The sequence below is a fragment of the Lissotriton helveticus genome, chromosome 1_2, assembly GCF_964261635.1.
Source record: "Lissotriton helveticus chromosome 1_2, aLisHel1.1, whole genome shotgun sequence".
Lineage (NCBI taxonomy): Eukaryota > Metazoa > Chordata > Amphibia > Caudata > Salamandridae > Lissotriton > Lissotriton helveticus.
Genome location: NC_136058.1, coordinates 331,063,068 through 331,077,503, shown reverse-complemented (window position 1 = coordinate 331,077,503; position 14,436 = coordinate 331,063,068). Strand labels below are relative to the sequence as shown.

The following is a 14,436-nucleotide window of genomic DNA, read 5'->3' as shown; positions in this document are numbered from 1 at the left end:
ACTTCTGAACCATTCGAGGACGGTTCCTGCTATGCCCGCGTTTGCTAGGCGATGTAAAAGGATAGCATGGGACACCGTGTCGAATGCTGCAGAGAGATCTAAAAGGATCAGGTCAGCCTTTTTGCCCTGATCCAATGCAGCTCGAATGGTTTCGGTAGTAGAAAGAAGAGCTGATTCAGTAGAGTGGCGTGCCCTAAAACCAGCTTGGCATGGATGGAGTAATTCATTCTCCTCCAGATAAGTCATCAGTTGTTTATTTACACAGGATTCGGTCAATTTGCATAGAATTGGGAGAAGCGAGATAGGGCGTAGATTTGTTAGAGTAGCCGGATCTTTGATAGCTTTCTTTTGTAAAGGTCTAACTGCTGCCACTTTCCAATTAGAAGGGATTTCGCCTGAGGCGAGAGAGGCATTAATGCATTAAGGCATAATGTTTGTCAGAATCATTTTCTTCGCAGTTGCCTTTGTTTGTACTAGCTTATAGTGGTATGACATTGGGTCTGATATATTGGAACCTGAAAAGTATGCAAATTTCTGTGCGAATGTGGAAGAACTACCGTTTGGTGATGTCGAGCCATGTTCCCATTAATGGTAAGTGTTTACAGTGCGTGGAATACTAGCTCTGTGCAAAAAGTGATAACCATAACAAAACTTATGTCAAAGTCAGGTGTATCTTCATACAATTCCCTGTAATAAAACGCAGCAGATTGTTGTAAATCTGAGAGCATAGTATTTAAGGTCTCAATGTCCCAATTATCAGAGAGTGTACTCTGGGTAATGAAATCATTCATTGAAATTTTAAACAGGTGTAGAATTTTTAAACGTTAAGTAGGACCAAATACATCATATGAAACATTATCCCAAGCTATACCATCGGGTCCTGGAACTGCTGTAATGTTTACTAGGGATAAGTCTCTTTGTTCACAGTGTGATGACGTATGTGGTCTCAGGACCAAGTTCACAGGTTGTATTGCAGAGCGTTGTGAGAGGTAATGTCCATTCAGTAGTGGGGAAAATGACAAGCCAGTTACTATGCCAAGCCAAATTAATAGGAACATGATCCTTAATGTAAGCCAAAGATGCAGCCAAGGGGACACAAAGTAAGTCTTTTTCAGCCAAAGTTAGAATTGTCGAAATATTTCTTTCTTGAAAATGGGGGGCGTTTGCTCAGGTTCACTTGGATCTGAAGAAAAGTCATTGAAATTGATGAAGTAGCCAGACACAGTTTGATCTAACTTTGGGAGCTCAGCAATGTTTGTAGAGCTGGCAGTTGCTTCTTGTGAAACATATTAATGTAAACTTCATTATTGGACCAAATTGCAACTTGCGTTTCAGTTTTATTTGGATGTTGTTCTGTTTCAACAGGTTTGATTCGTACTCTGTTGTTTGGTACGCTGGCATCTTGTGCAGAGGAGTCTTAAAACTTTATTAGTCTTTCTATCTGAACTTCCTGTATAGTAGTGAGAGGAGATCCGTGGCTACTCAGGACTCCATGTTGAGAATCGGCCACATAGTGTGGTTTGATCAGATCATTGGAGACAAATCTTTTTTTTTTTTGCCGGCAAGAACTGTTCTTGTTTCTGGAAACCACCAGGACAGGTACAGGTGTTATTTAGAATGGCCCAAACTCCTTCTTGTCCACCATCTTTTCTCTGACCTGGTTTCCAACCTTCGGAACTCAGACATGTCTTGCCGGAACCGGTTTCACTTCCCCAGTGACGGTGCGTTTTACCTGGATTTTGCTTTTGTAATGCCCGAAATTCATTGAGTTCCTGTAAAACAGCCAAACGATCATTCAATTCAAATGGTTTTACCTCCGCCACTGTGCTCGCACAATCTAAGTCAGGTACCCACATTCTTCTCCCAATCAGGATCTCATAGGGTGTACATCCTCCCAAGGATTTTCTTGGCCCATTGTTTAGTGCCCTCTGGACCCCATAAAGGTGAATTACCCAACTACCGCCCGCACCTAATACCCTTGCTGCTAAAGATTGCTTCAGGTCCTGGGTTTTCCTCTCCACCACCAACTTTCCCTCAGGATGATAGGGAGAAAAGTACCGCAAGGCCATGCTCATACTTTCCATGGCTTCCTTGTAAGCCTGAGAGCCAAACCCAGGGCGACGGTCGGAATGTAATGTGCCAATTGCGTATGTCCTGATGAAGACTCACAATTCCTTTATAACAGTTCGAGCATTAGCTGAGCGCTGAGGCCAAACCCATAGAAACCTAGAGCATTAATCCATTGCCACCAAGATGTACTTGTAAGCCTCGTCTGAATTTAAGGAGCCGCAGTGATCCAAATAGACACATGCGAGAGGTCTTTTTGAGATGAGTAATGGTGTCTGTGGTGGCCGTGCTATGGTGGAACCTTTCATCTCCTGGCAGATGTCTCACTTTAAGACATAAGCTTTTGTTTGTTTAAACAAACGTGGCCACCATAATCGCTGCTTCAGTAATGAAACTGAAGCAGTGACTTCTGTGTGTGCAGAGCCCAGACCCTAGTGTGCAGCTAGTATTAAACCAAATCTGCAATCCATATGATGCCCTCTAATATCCCCCTTTTCAGGGGGTAATTTATCATCAGGCATAATTGTGATCCAAGGCTGTGGCATGTTTGCAGTGCGCGAATGTTGCTGTCAGTGCCACACCCAGAGATGGTGGCACAGAGAAACCCATGTGTTGTGGTCTTGGGGCCTGTAGGTGGCCGTGCTCCTGGGCTGGGCAGTGGACACAAGATGTTTTTTCCAAAGTGAAACCCATGTATCTGAACGCCGTCGTCCAAGTCTAAGAGCAGACCTTCCTCAGTCTGCATCCCTGGGATCTCCCAGTATGACCCCAGTTTGAAGATTATTACAGCTATCCCCTGGCTCAGCCCGTTCTGGCCGTAATTTCTGGTCAGCATTGGTGTGTGCTGTGTCCAAGTGTAAGGTGCAGGCAGAGTTCATTTTAAACTTCATATAAAATAACAGCGCACACTCCTTAAAGTACAATTTAAATAATCTGTAGGATATAAAAAAAATAACAGTATGAACCCTTGCCCTTTTTAAGTGTGAAATGTTGTTTTCATCACATCCACCATTCTACATAGAAGAGGCAGAAGAAAATTAACATTATCTTTTGTTTTCTATTTTACATTACATATGGAATATTATGTCAATCAGAATGTTGTGTCGTGTAGTTCCTAAGAATCCCCAGAACCTGCGGGTTTTGGATGACCTAACCCGAGGGCTTAGTGACCCAACTGCTTCCGGACACCCCCACAGGATATGTCCGTCGTTAGACCAGCTAGCTCTACAGTGCCACTACTAGCCCCCTGTATCTTACTGTGGTGTAGGTAGTCTCTGGCAACCACTGATCATGACAACCCTGATTCCTCAGGGATCGTGGAAAACAGTACAGTACTTTGCGCTCAGTCAATCTTGCTCACTTATTCTCAGAAAATACACTGCAGGCCGATTAGGACATTTTAATAAGCATTTATTGGTCCAGCATCAGTCTTGTGTAAAACTGCGAAAATCAGGAGACCGAAACATAGGAAAGAGATTGCTAGTATCAATACAGTAAATAGTAGATACATTTCTACTATAGTGCTAACAAGATGAACATAAGCAGTTCAGATAAAAACAGTAGCACTTGCATATTCCTAAAATGCACGCCTTAAGTAATTTGCCTAAATGTACCTAGCCTAGATCTGTATGTGTTGCATGTATATATGTATTTGTATGTATGTAGCCAAGAAACCCCTAGGGAAGAACCATCCCCCTCAACTGATGGTTGAGAACAAAGTACCCTGTCTCTGCTTCGAGGATGACACCACGCAAGGGATGTCAGACCGCTGCATGCCGAACATTCAGCATACAGGACCCCGTGTCAGCTTGGAAGGAATTCTCCACTTATTTGCATAAAGGAATTAGGGTCTTATATACTAGAGTGGTCACTCTAGGGTTTCTTTTAGAATCGATATGTTTTGAAAACAGTCATAAATGTTTTGAAAACAATCATAAATGTTTTCCTAAACAAATGCCATCATGCACAGCTGGCTGTTGGCCAAGTATGAAAAAAGTGGTGACCTTTATGCAGGATAATAATACCGTGCCTGAGGACATGTTTATGTACGTCAGGTACAGGGATTATGATACAGTACCGAGAGCCTGGTGTCAAAGAGACAGGAGCAAGCTACTAGGTAAACGGTAATCTGTTTAGAATCGTTATTGTCGTGTGGATAGGATATTGTATGAGAAATAGGGGTATTAACGACAGGACTAGCTTAAAGGACATGACACCCACTCTGCATCAAAAGGTCAACAGGGTCAGCTAGATAATGATAAAGCTAAGGCAAGTAAAAGCATAAAAATCATTTATAAAAATACTAAAAGCACTTTAAAAGCCTGAGAAAAATGTCCATAAAAGAAAAGCTATTTTGTCTAAAAGCATTCAAAAGGTCCCCTAAACTTGTATATGTTTTTATTATTACACTTGAGCACCTTGAAAGCCCCTGTGCTCAATCGGAGCGGAGAGGAAAAAATAAAACAAAGTCAGTTTCGACCTTCAATTTGGGAAATGTTTAAAAAATGCCAAATAGTTCCCAGAACAGGAAGGGCCAGACTGTTTATGAATGCTGAACAGCAGACTCAACATCGCTGAACATTGCATCCGCAGGTGGCAATCCCTGCAGCACTTCCAATATAATGTAGAGTGAGCAAAGATGGTCATCGCTGGTTTCCACAGTAGGCCCCGGGGAAGAATAAAATGCCTGCATGTCTGGAACCGATGCCTGTACCACTGGGGCAGCGCCGATTTCCCTTCCTACTGGCTCAGAAGCATCCCTTGGAGGCTCTAGAAATGCCATCATCAGCATGAGCTTACACTGTGGACAACTATGCACGTGGGCCTGCAAGGGCTCCAGGAGCAAATCCATGTCTGGTGGCGCAACCGATGGAAGTGTCAGACAAAGGTCCAACAAACATCCGAATCCGTAGAAGAGGCATTGGAACACAGGCAGGACATGGATCAGGAAGTTCGTATGGAGCAGGGCCTGTATCTCTGCTGAAGACCTCGCAACTGGGAGATCAAAAGTCTTTCTGGCTGAAGGTGAGTCCCTATTTTGTTAAAACATAGCTTTCAGTCTGCTCAGTGAATCAAACCTTATACTGGAAACATTTAATGAAAGCCACAGTGATGCCTCCCTAACTGTGCTAGCCGGTGGAAACAATACTGGCTTACAACAAACAACCCTGAGGTTTACTGTGACTTGATATGCGATACCTGGCACCATCCCGCAACAGCCTCGATCAGTCAGCATTAAATAACTCCCATTCAAAACTAACTCGAAAAACTGGATGAATCACTGCAGGTGGGGAGCCTTTCAAGTAGCTAGATAAGTTCGAAGCATTACATGCTCTGTGAAGCGAGTCCTCCTTACACACTAAAGCCTTCTCGTAGTCTGTTCCACTTAAGAAAACTTCACTATCCTTATTTCTACACCTATATCTGTACGGTAACTCGCAGGTTTCTTGTATGTACCCTTCACCCAACGCTTCATACCTGCCTGGTTGGAAAGACAGCATGTGAACCTGAATGTCGTGCTTGGCAGTGTGATGTAGCCTTGAATTAAACATTCTGTAGACAGTGACTCTGCTACTGTAAAAGGTACATTTTCTAATTTTTCAATGAGCAGCATGATTTACTTTGTATCTTGGCGATACCAAAGGGGATGATGGACTGAGCGTTTGAGCAAATCAAACACTCACCCCCAGTCAACTGATCTGGGTTTAATCCATCACCATTCTTTAGCTCAAAAACGATGGATTTAGGCCCAGATCTCTGTACTGGGGTGAAAGTATGACATTGTTCTGCATTCTGTCCATCAACTGTTGTTTTTGCATTTGTCACCCTGAGTGGGACGGGTATGCTCAGAGGTGAGTTCCGTGCTCTCCATGCCACTGGAATCAAGCTATCCTGGCTGAGGAGGGCTGAAAGCCTGAAACCGGTCCTAGGATGCTTGTTTAAAGTCCAGGGAGGACCTGGCTTGGCAGTTCTGGCTGGACTGTTCCCATGGGGCACAGGGTTAATACTGATTTGCATATGGCTGGATTCAAACTGGAATGGCATGGTGAGCAAAAAAACTACGGTTTAAGGCCCAGATCTCTGTACTGGGGTGAATGTATGACATTGTTCTGCATTCTGTCCATCAACTGTTGTTTTTGCATTAGTCACCCCGAGTGGGACGGGTATGCTCAGACGTGAGTCCCATGCTCTCCATGCCACTGGAATCAAGCTATCCTGGCTGATGAGGGCTGGAAGCCTGAAACCGTTCCTAGGATGCTTGTTTCCAGTCCAGGAAGGACCTGGCTCGGCAGTTCGGGCTGGACTGTGGGTCAAGACTGATTTGCATATGGCTGGGTTCAAACTGGAATGGCATGGTGAGCAAAAAACGATAGATTTAGGCCCAAATCTCTGTACTGGGGTGAATGTATGACATTGTTCTGCATTCTGTCCATCAACTGTTGTTTGTTGTTTTTACTTTGTATCTCTGCATGCCATAGTCCACTGTCTGTCGATCAAATTATAAGCCGAAAACAGATTTGAGATGTTAATGTACTAACATGGCACGTGGCCAGAACGCAGCAATTGTAGCATCCAGCTCAAAAGCAAAATGGAGCACAATTGACATTGTCCTTGTTGTAAAATAGACAAATCTTGTTCCACTATGTCAATTGCCGAGGACACAATGTTGCCCAGTGAACAAATACTTTAATAAAGTGTGGTCATACCATTGTCTCCCACAGCCAGGGCCTTTTCTAGGTTAATCCTATCAATTTCATGTAATCTCTCAACAGCATACTTTTAGTAGACTTTCCACAGTTCATTGTACAGGGCATATACGAAGGTTTTCTTAAACTGTTTCTTGGGACCTAGCAAGAAATCCCTAAGATCCATGTTGTCTGACAGAAAGGACAAGTGCTGTTTCACCTTTTGTAGTTTTGAGGTTTTTAGCCATTCAAGGCACAATTTACCAACACTATAAGAAGTCACTACCACTGGGTTGTCTGTGTGTACATAGCATGGGTCAGGCCTATGGATACTAAACCCTCTGGTGGTACCCCTAAATCTTGTCTGACACCTATTTGTGTCGATAAGCCAAACCAACCAACCCTTCCAATTGGGAGCTGATGAATTGTATGTACCATTCTGTATTAATGTACCCAGTACCTCCTCACTAATCATTGTATCATTTGATATACCTTTAATAGGTGTGGGCAAGGGAAAGTGTGGTGTTTTCAGACCTTTAATTTTTGCAAACCCATAGCAGGTAGTCTGTTGCACTGTTCTGCTCAGCAATATTATCTGTAATGGAATGAGGCAAGCTCTAAATAAAGCCTCCGATCCCTGAACCTGTCAATCTTTCGTCCCCCTGATGGATTTTGTGTTTATTGTATCCCATCAATAGTCAAACCCTTGTATGGACAATTGGGAGATAAAAGGTGCTGAATATATAAGCTTGGTGATGTGATTGGAATCTTGTATAGCGCACTACCACTCCGAGGAGTATCTTGGCGCTGAACTTCTTGTATCTAGCAGATGACCGTAACTAGACCGTTCGAGAAGCTAGAAAAAGATCATATTAGGGTTTTACATACTGTGTCTGGCAGAGAGTAGATCCATGTTTTTAGTTGTTTCCTGAAGCTTCGTTCTGTGTTGGCTGCACGGAGATATTGAGGTAGTTTGTTCCATGCTTTAGTGCCAATCACAGATAGGGATTTTCCTCCCTTCGTTGTTAACCTAAACTTGGGGACGGTAAGCAGATTTGATGATCTAAGTTCACGTAGCGGATGGTATTGTTTAAAGTATTTCTGTAGATAGGCTGGGCCTTGGTGATGAAAAGCTTTAAAGGAGATTGTCAAAACTTTAAATAAAATACGTTTTTGTATCGGGAGCCAGTGCAGTGCGCTTAGAGCGGCCGAGGCTGAGGATGTTCTTGCCCAACCTAGAACCAGCCTAGCCGCAGCATGCTGCACCATCTGAAGTCTGTGCAGGGCAGATCTATTGAGCCCTGCATAGAGGCTGTTGCAGTAGTCCAGTCTTGATGTTATCAATGCTACTGCAACAGTCCGTCTTGCACTCAAAGGGAGTAGCTTAAAGAATTTTCTCAGACCTCTAATGATTTTAAAACAATTTCCAGCTACTTCTCTGGTTTGTTGGTTAAAAGACAGAGTGTTGTCAAATTTAACCCCCAGATTTCTCACTGCATTGACGGTATTGGGTGGAGCCTCTGCCTCCTTGGGCCACCAGGACTGAGGAGAAAAACAGTTATTGGAACCGAAGGGCACAATTTCTGTTTTAGCAGAATTACATTTCAGGTGATTACTGATCATCCATGCGAATACTGCCGAAAGACATTCTTTCAGAGTAATTTCAGCATTTCAAGCGTTTTTATCCAATGTTAGAACCAACTGGGTATCGTCGGCATATGCAATCGAGTCAATGCCAAACGAGGAGATTAGTTTGATCAGGGGAACCATATATAGATTAAACAATGTAGGGCTCAAGCTTGAGCCCTGCGGAACCCCTGTTGTCAGCATTTTCTCCTCTGAACGTAATTGACCCAGCATGGTGACCTGACGCCTGTGTGCTAAAAAACTTCTGAACCATTCGAGGACGGTTCCTGCTATGCCCGCGTTTGCTAGGCGATGTAAAAGGATAGCATGGGACACCGTGTCGAATGCTGCAGAGAGATCTAAAAGGATCAGGTCAGCCTTTTTGCCCTGATCCAATGCAGCTCGAATGGTTTCGGTAGTAGAAAGAAGAGCTGATTCAGTAGAGTGGCGTGCCCTAAAACCAGCTTGGCATGGATGGAGTAATTCATTCTCCTCCAGATAAGTCATCAGTTGTTTATTTACACAGGATTCGGTCAATTTGCATAGAATTGGGAGAAGCGAGATAGGGCGTAGATTTGTTAGAGTAGCCGGATCTTTGATAGCTTTCTTTTGTAAAGGTCTAACTGCTGCCACTTTCCAATTAGAAGGGATTTCGCCTGAGGCGAGAGAGGCATTAATGCATTAAGGCATAATGTTTGTCAGAATCATTTTCTTCGCAGTTGCCTTTGTTTGTACTAGCTTATAGTGGTATGACATTGGGTCTGATATATTGGAACCTGAAAAGTATGCAAATTTCTGTGCGAATGTGGAAGAACTACCGTTTGGTGATGTCGAGCCATGTTCCCATTAATGGTAAGTGTTTACAGTGCGTGGAATACTAGCTCTGTGCAAAAAGTGATAACCATAACAAAACTTATGTCAAAGTCAGGTGTATCTTCATACAATTCCCTGTAATAAAACGCAGCAGATTGTTGTAAATCTGAGAGCATAGTATTTAAGGTCTCAATGTCCCAATTATCAGAGAGTGTACTCTGGGTAATGAAATCATTCATTGAAATTTTAAACAGGTGTAGAATTTTTAAACGTTAAGTAGGACCAAATACATCATATGAAACATTATCCCAAGCTATACCATCGGGTCCTGGAACTGCTGTAATGTTTACTAGGGATAAGTCTCTTTGTTCACAGTGTGATGACGTATGTGGTCTCAGGACCAAGTTCACAGGTTGTATTGCAGAGCGTTGTGAGAGGTAATGTCCATTCAGTAGTGGGGAAAATGACAAGCCAGTTACTATGCCAAGCCAAATTAATAGGAACATGATCCTTAATGTAAGCCAAAGATGCAGCCAAGGGGACACAAAGTAAGTCTTTTTCAGCCAAAGTTAGAATTGTCGAAATATTTCTTTCTTGAAAATGGGGGGCGTTTGCTCAGGTTCACTTGGATCTGAAGAAAAGTCATTGAAATTGATGAAGTAGCCAGACACAGTTTGATCTAACTTTGGGAGCTCAGCAATGTTTGTAGAGCTGGCAGTTGCTTCTTGTGAAACATATTAATGTAAACTTCATTATTGGACCAAATTGCAACTTGCGTTTCAGTTTTATTTGGATGTTGTTCTGTTTCAACAGGTTTGATTCGTACTCTGTTGTTTGGTACGCTGGCATCTTGTGCAGAGGAGTCTTAAAACTTTATTAGTCTTTCTATCTGAACTTCCTGTATAGTAGTGAGAGGAGATCCGTGGCTACTCAGGACTCCATGTTGAGAATCGGCCACATAGTGTGGTTTGATCAGATCATTGGAGACAAATCTTTTTTTTTTTTGCCGGCAAGAACTGTTCTTGTTTCTGGAAACCACCAGGACAGGTACAGGTGTTATTTAGAATGGCCCAAACTCCTTCTTGTCCACCATCTTTTCTCTGACCTGGTTTCCAACCTTCGGAACTCAGACATGTCTTGCCGGAACCGGTTTCACTTCCCCAGTGACGGTGCGTTTTACCTGGATTTTGCTTTTGTAATGCCCGAAATTCATTGAGTTCCTGTAAAACAGCCAAACGATCATTCAATTCAAATGGTTTTACCTCCGCCACTGTGCTCGCACAATCTAAGTCAGGTACCCACATTCTTCTCCCAATCAGGATCTCATAGGGTGTACATCCTCCCAAGGATTTTCTTGGCCCATTGTTTAGTGCCCTCTGGACCCCATAAAGGTGAATTACCCAACTACCGCCCGCACCTAATACCCTTGCTGCTAAAGATTGCTTCAGGTCCTGGGTTTTCCTCTCCACCACCAACTTTCCCTCAGGATGATAGGGAGAAAAGTACCGCAAGGCCATGCTCATACTTTCCATGGCTTCCTTGTAAGCCTGAGAGCCAAACCCAGGGCGACGGTCGGAATGTAATGTGCCAATTGCGTATGTCCTGATGAAGACTCACAATTCCTTTATAACAGTTCGAGCATTAGCTGAGCGCTGAGGCCAAACCCATAGAAACCTAGAGCATTAATCCATTGCCACCAAGATGTACTTGTAAGCCTCGTCTGAATTTAAGGAGCCGCAGTGATCCAAATAGACACATGCGAGAGGTCTTTTTGAGATGAGTAATGGTGTCTGTGGTGGCCGTGCTATGGTGGAACCTTTCATCTCCTGGCAGATGTCTCACTTTAAGACATAAGCTTTTGTTTGTTTAAACAAACGTGGCCACCATAATCGCTGCTTCAGTAATGAAACTGAAGCAGTGACTTCTGTGTGTGCAGAGCCCAGACCCTAGTGTGCAGCTAGTATTAAACCAAATCTGCAATCCATATGATGCCCTCTAATATCCCCCTTTTCAGGGGGTAATTTATCATCAGGCATAATTGTGATCCAAGGCTGTGGCATGTTTGCAGTGCGCGAATGTTGCTGTCAGTGCCACACCCAGAGATGGTGGCACAGAGAAACCCATGTGTTGTGGTCTTGGGGCCTGTAGGTGGCCGTGCTCCTGGGCTGGGCAGTGGACACAAGATGTTTTTTCCAAAGTGAAACCCATGTATCTGAACGCCGTCGTCCAAGTCTAAGAGCAGACCTTCCTCAGTCTGCATCCCTGGGATCTCCCAGTATGACCCCAGTTTGAAGATTATTACAGCTATCCCCTGGCTCAGCCCGTTCTGGCCGTAATTTCTGGTCAGCATTGGTGTGTGCTGTGTCCAAGTGTAAGGTGCAGGCAGAGTTCATTTTAAACTTCATATAAAATAACAGCGCACACTCCTTAAAGTACAATTTAAATAATCTGTAGGATATAAAAAAAATAACAGTATGAACCCTTGCCCTTTTTAAGTGTGAAATGTTGTTTTCATCACATCCACCATTCTACATAGAAGAGGCAGAAGAAAATTAACATTATCTTTTGTTTTCTATTTTACATTACATATGGAATATTATGTCAATCAGAATGTTGTGTCGTGTAGTTCCTAAGAATCCCCAGAACCTGCGGGTTTTGGATGACCTAACCCGAGGGCTTAGTGACCCAACTGCTTCCGGACACCCCCACAGGATATGTCCGTCGTTAGACCAGCTAGCTCTACAGTGCCACTACTAGCCCCCTGTATCTTACTGTGGTGTAGGTAGTCTCTGGCAACCACTGATCATGACAACCCTGATTCCTCAGGGATCGTGGAAAACAGTACAGTACTTTGCGCTCAGTCAATCTTGCTCACTTATTCTCAGAAAATACACTGCAGGCCGATTAGGACATTTTAATAAGCATTTATTGGTCCAGCATCAGTCTTGTGTAAAACTGCGAAAATCAGGAGACCGAAACATAGGAAAGAGATTGCTAGTATCAATACAGTAAATAGTAGATACATTTCTACTATAGTGCTAACAAGATGAACATAAGCAGTTCAGATAAAAACAGTAGCACTTGCATATTCCTAAAATGCACGCCTTAAGTAATTTGCCTAAATGTACCTAGCCTAGATCTGTATGTGTTGCATGTATATATGTATTTGTATGTATGTAGCCAAGAAACCCCTAGGGAAGAACCATCCCCCTCAACTGATGGTTGAGAACAAAGTACCCTGTCTCTGCTTCGAGGATGACACCACGCAAGGGATGTCAGACCGCTGCATGCCGAACATTCAGCATACAGGACCCCGTGTCAGCTTGGAAGGAATTCTCCACTTATTTGCATAAAGGAATTAGGGTCTTATATACTAGAGTGGTCACTCTAGGGTTTCTTTTAGAATCGATATGTTTTGAAAACAGTCATAAATGTTTTGAAAACAATCATAAATGTTTTCCTAAACAAATGCCATCATGCACAGCTGGCTGTTGGCCAAGTATGAAAAAAGTGGTGACCTTTATGCAGGATAATAATACCGTGCCTGAGGACATGTTTATGTACGTCAGGTACAGGGATTATGATACAGTACCGAGAGCCTGGTGTCAAAGAGACAGGAGCAAGCTACTAGGTAAACGGTAATCTGTTTAGAATCGTTATTGTCGTGTGGATAGGATATTGTATGAGAAATAGGGGTATTAACGACAGGACTAGCTTAAAGGACATGACACCCACTCTGCATCAAAAGGTCAACAGGGTCAGCTAGATAATGATAAAGCTAAGGCAAGTAAAAGCATAAAAATCATTTATAAAAATACTAAAAGCACTTTAAAAGCCTGAGAAAAATGTCCATAACAGAAAAGCTATTTTGTCTAAAAGCATTCAAAAGGTCCCCTAAACTTGTATATGTTTTTATTATTACACTTGAGCACCTTGAAAGCCCCTGTGCTCAATCGGAGCGGAGAGGAAAAAATAAAACAAAGTCAGTTTCGACCTTCAATTTGGGAAATGTTTAAAAAATGCCAAATAGTTCCCAGAACAGGAAGGGCCAGACTGTTTATGAATGCTGAACAGCAGACTCAACATCGCTGAACATTGCATCCGCAGGTGGCAATCCCTGCAGCACTTCCAATATAATGTAGAGTGAGCAAAGATGGTCATCGCTGGTTTCCACAGTAGGCCCCGGGGAAGAATAAAATGCCTGCATGTCTGGAACCGATGCCTGTACCACTGGGGCAGCGCCGATTTCCCTTCCTACTGGCTCAGAAGCATCCCTTGGAGGCTCTAGAAATGCCATCATCAGCATGAGCTTACACTGTGGACAACTATGCACGTGGGCCTGCAAGGGCTCCAGGAGCAAATCCATGTCTGGTGGCGCAACCGATGGAAGTGTCAGACAAAGGTCCAACAAACATCCGAATCCGTAGAAGAGGCATTGGAACACAGGCAGGACATGGATCAGGAAGTTCGTATGGAGCAGGGCCTGTATCTCTGCTGAAGACCTCGCAACTGGGAGATCAAAAGTCTTTCTGGCTGAAGGTGAGTCCCTATTTTGTTAAAACATAGCTTTCAGTCTGCTCAGTGAATCAAACCTTATACTGGAAACATTTAATGAAAGCCACAGTGATGCCTCCCTAACTGTGCTAGCCGGTGGAAACAATACTGGCTTACAACAAACAACCCTGAGGTTTACTGTGACTTGATATGCGATACCTGGCACCATCCCGCAACAGCCTCGATCAGTCAGCATTAAATAACTCCCATTCAAAACTAACTCGAAAAACTGGATGAATCACTGCAGGTGGGGAGCCTTTCAAGTAGCTAGATAAGTTCGAAGCATTACATGCTCTGTGAAGCGAGTCCTCCTTACACACTAAAGCCTTCTCGTAGTCTGTTCCACTTAAGAAAACTTCACTATCCTTATTTCTACACCTATATCTGTACGGTAACTCGCAGGTTTCTTGTATGTACCCTTCACCCAACGCTTCATACCTGCCTGGTTGGAAAGACAGCATGTGAACCTGAATGTCGTGCTTGGCAGTGTGATGTAGCCTTGAATTAAACATTCTGTAGACAGTGACTCTGCTACTGTAAAAGGTACATTTTCTAATTTTTCAATGAGCAGCATGATTTACTTTGTATCTTGGCGATACCAAAGGGGATGATGGACTGAGCGTTTGAGCAAATCAAACACTCACCCCCAGTCAACTGATCTGGGTTTAATCCATCACCATTCTTTAGCTCA

The 14,436-nt window shown here is 43.3% G+C and overlaps 1 protein-coding gene across 2 annotated transcripts in view; it reads left to right on the top strand.

The window, feature by feature from the left end:
- Positions 1-14,436, top strand: part of LOC144803091 (uncharacterized) — a 51,421-nt gene that overhangs the window by 14,959 nt on the left and 22,026 nt on the right. The window contains exon 1 of one of the 2 annotated variants that reach the window (XM_078671844.1): positions 13,352-13,730. The exons of the other annotated variant lie outside the window; for it this stretch is intronic. The gene's annotated coding sequence lies outside the window, so the exon portion shown is untranslated. Of the gene's footprint in view, positions 1-13,351; positions 13,731-14,436 lie in introns of those variants that run through there. 2 annotated transcript variants of the gene reach the window in all.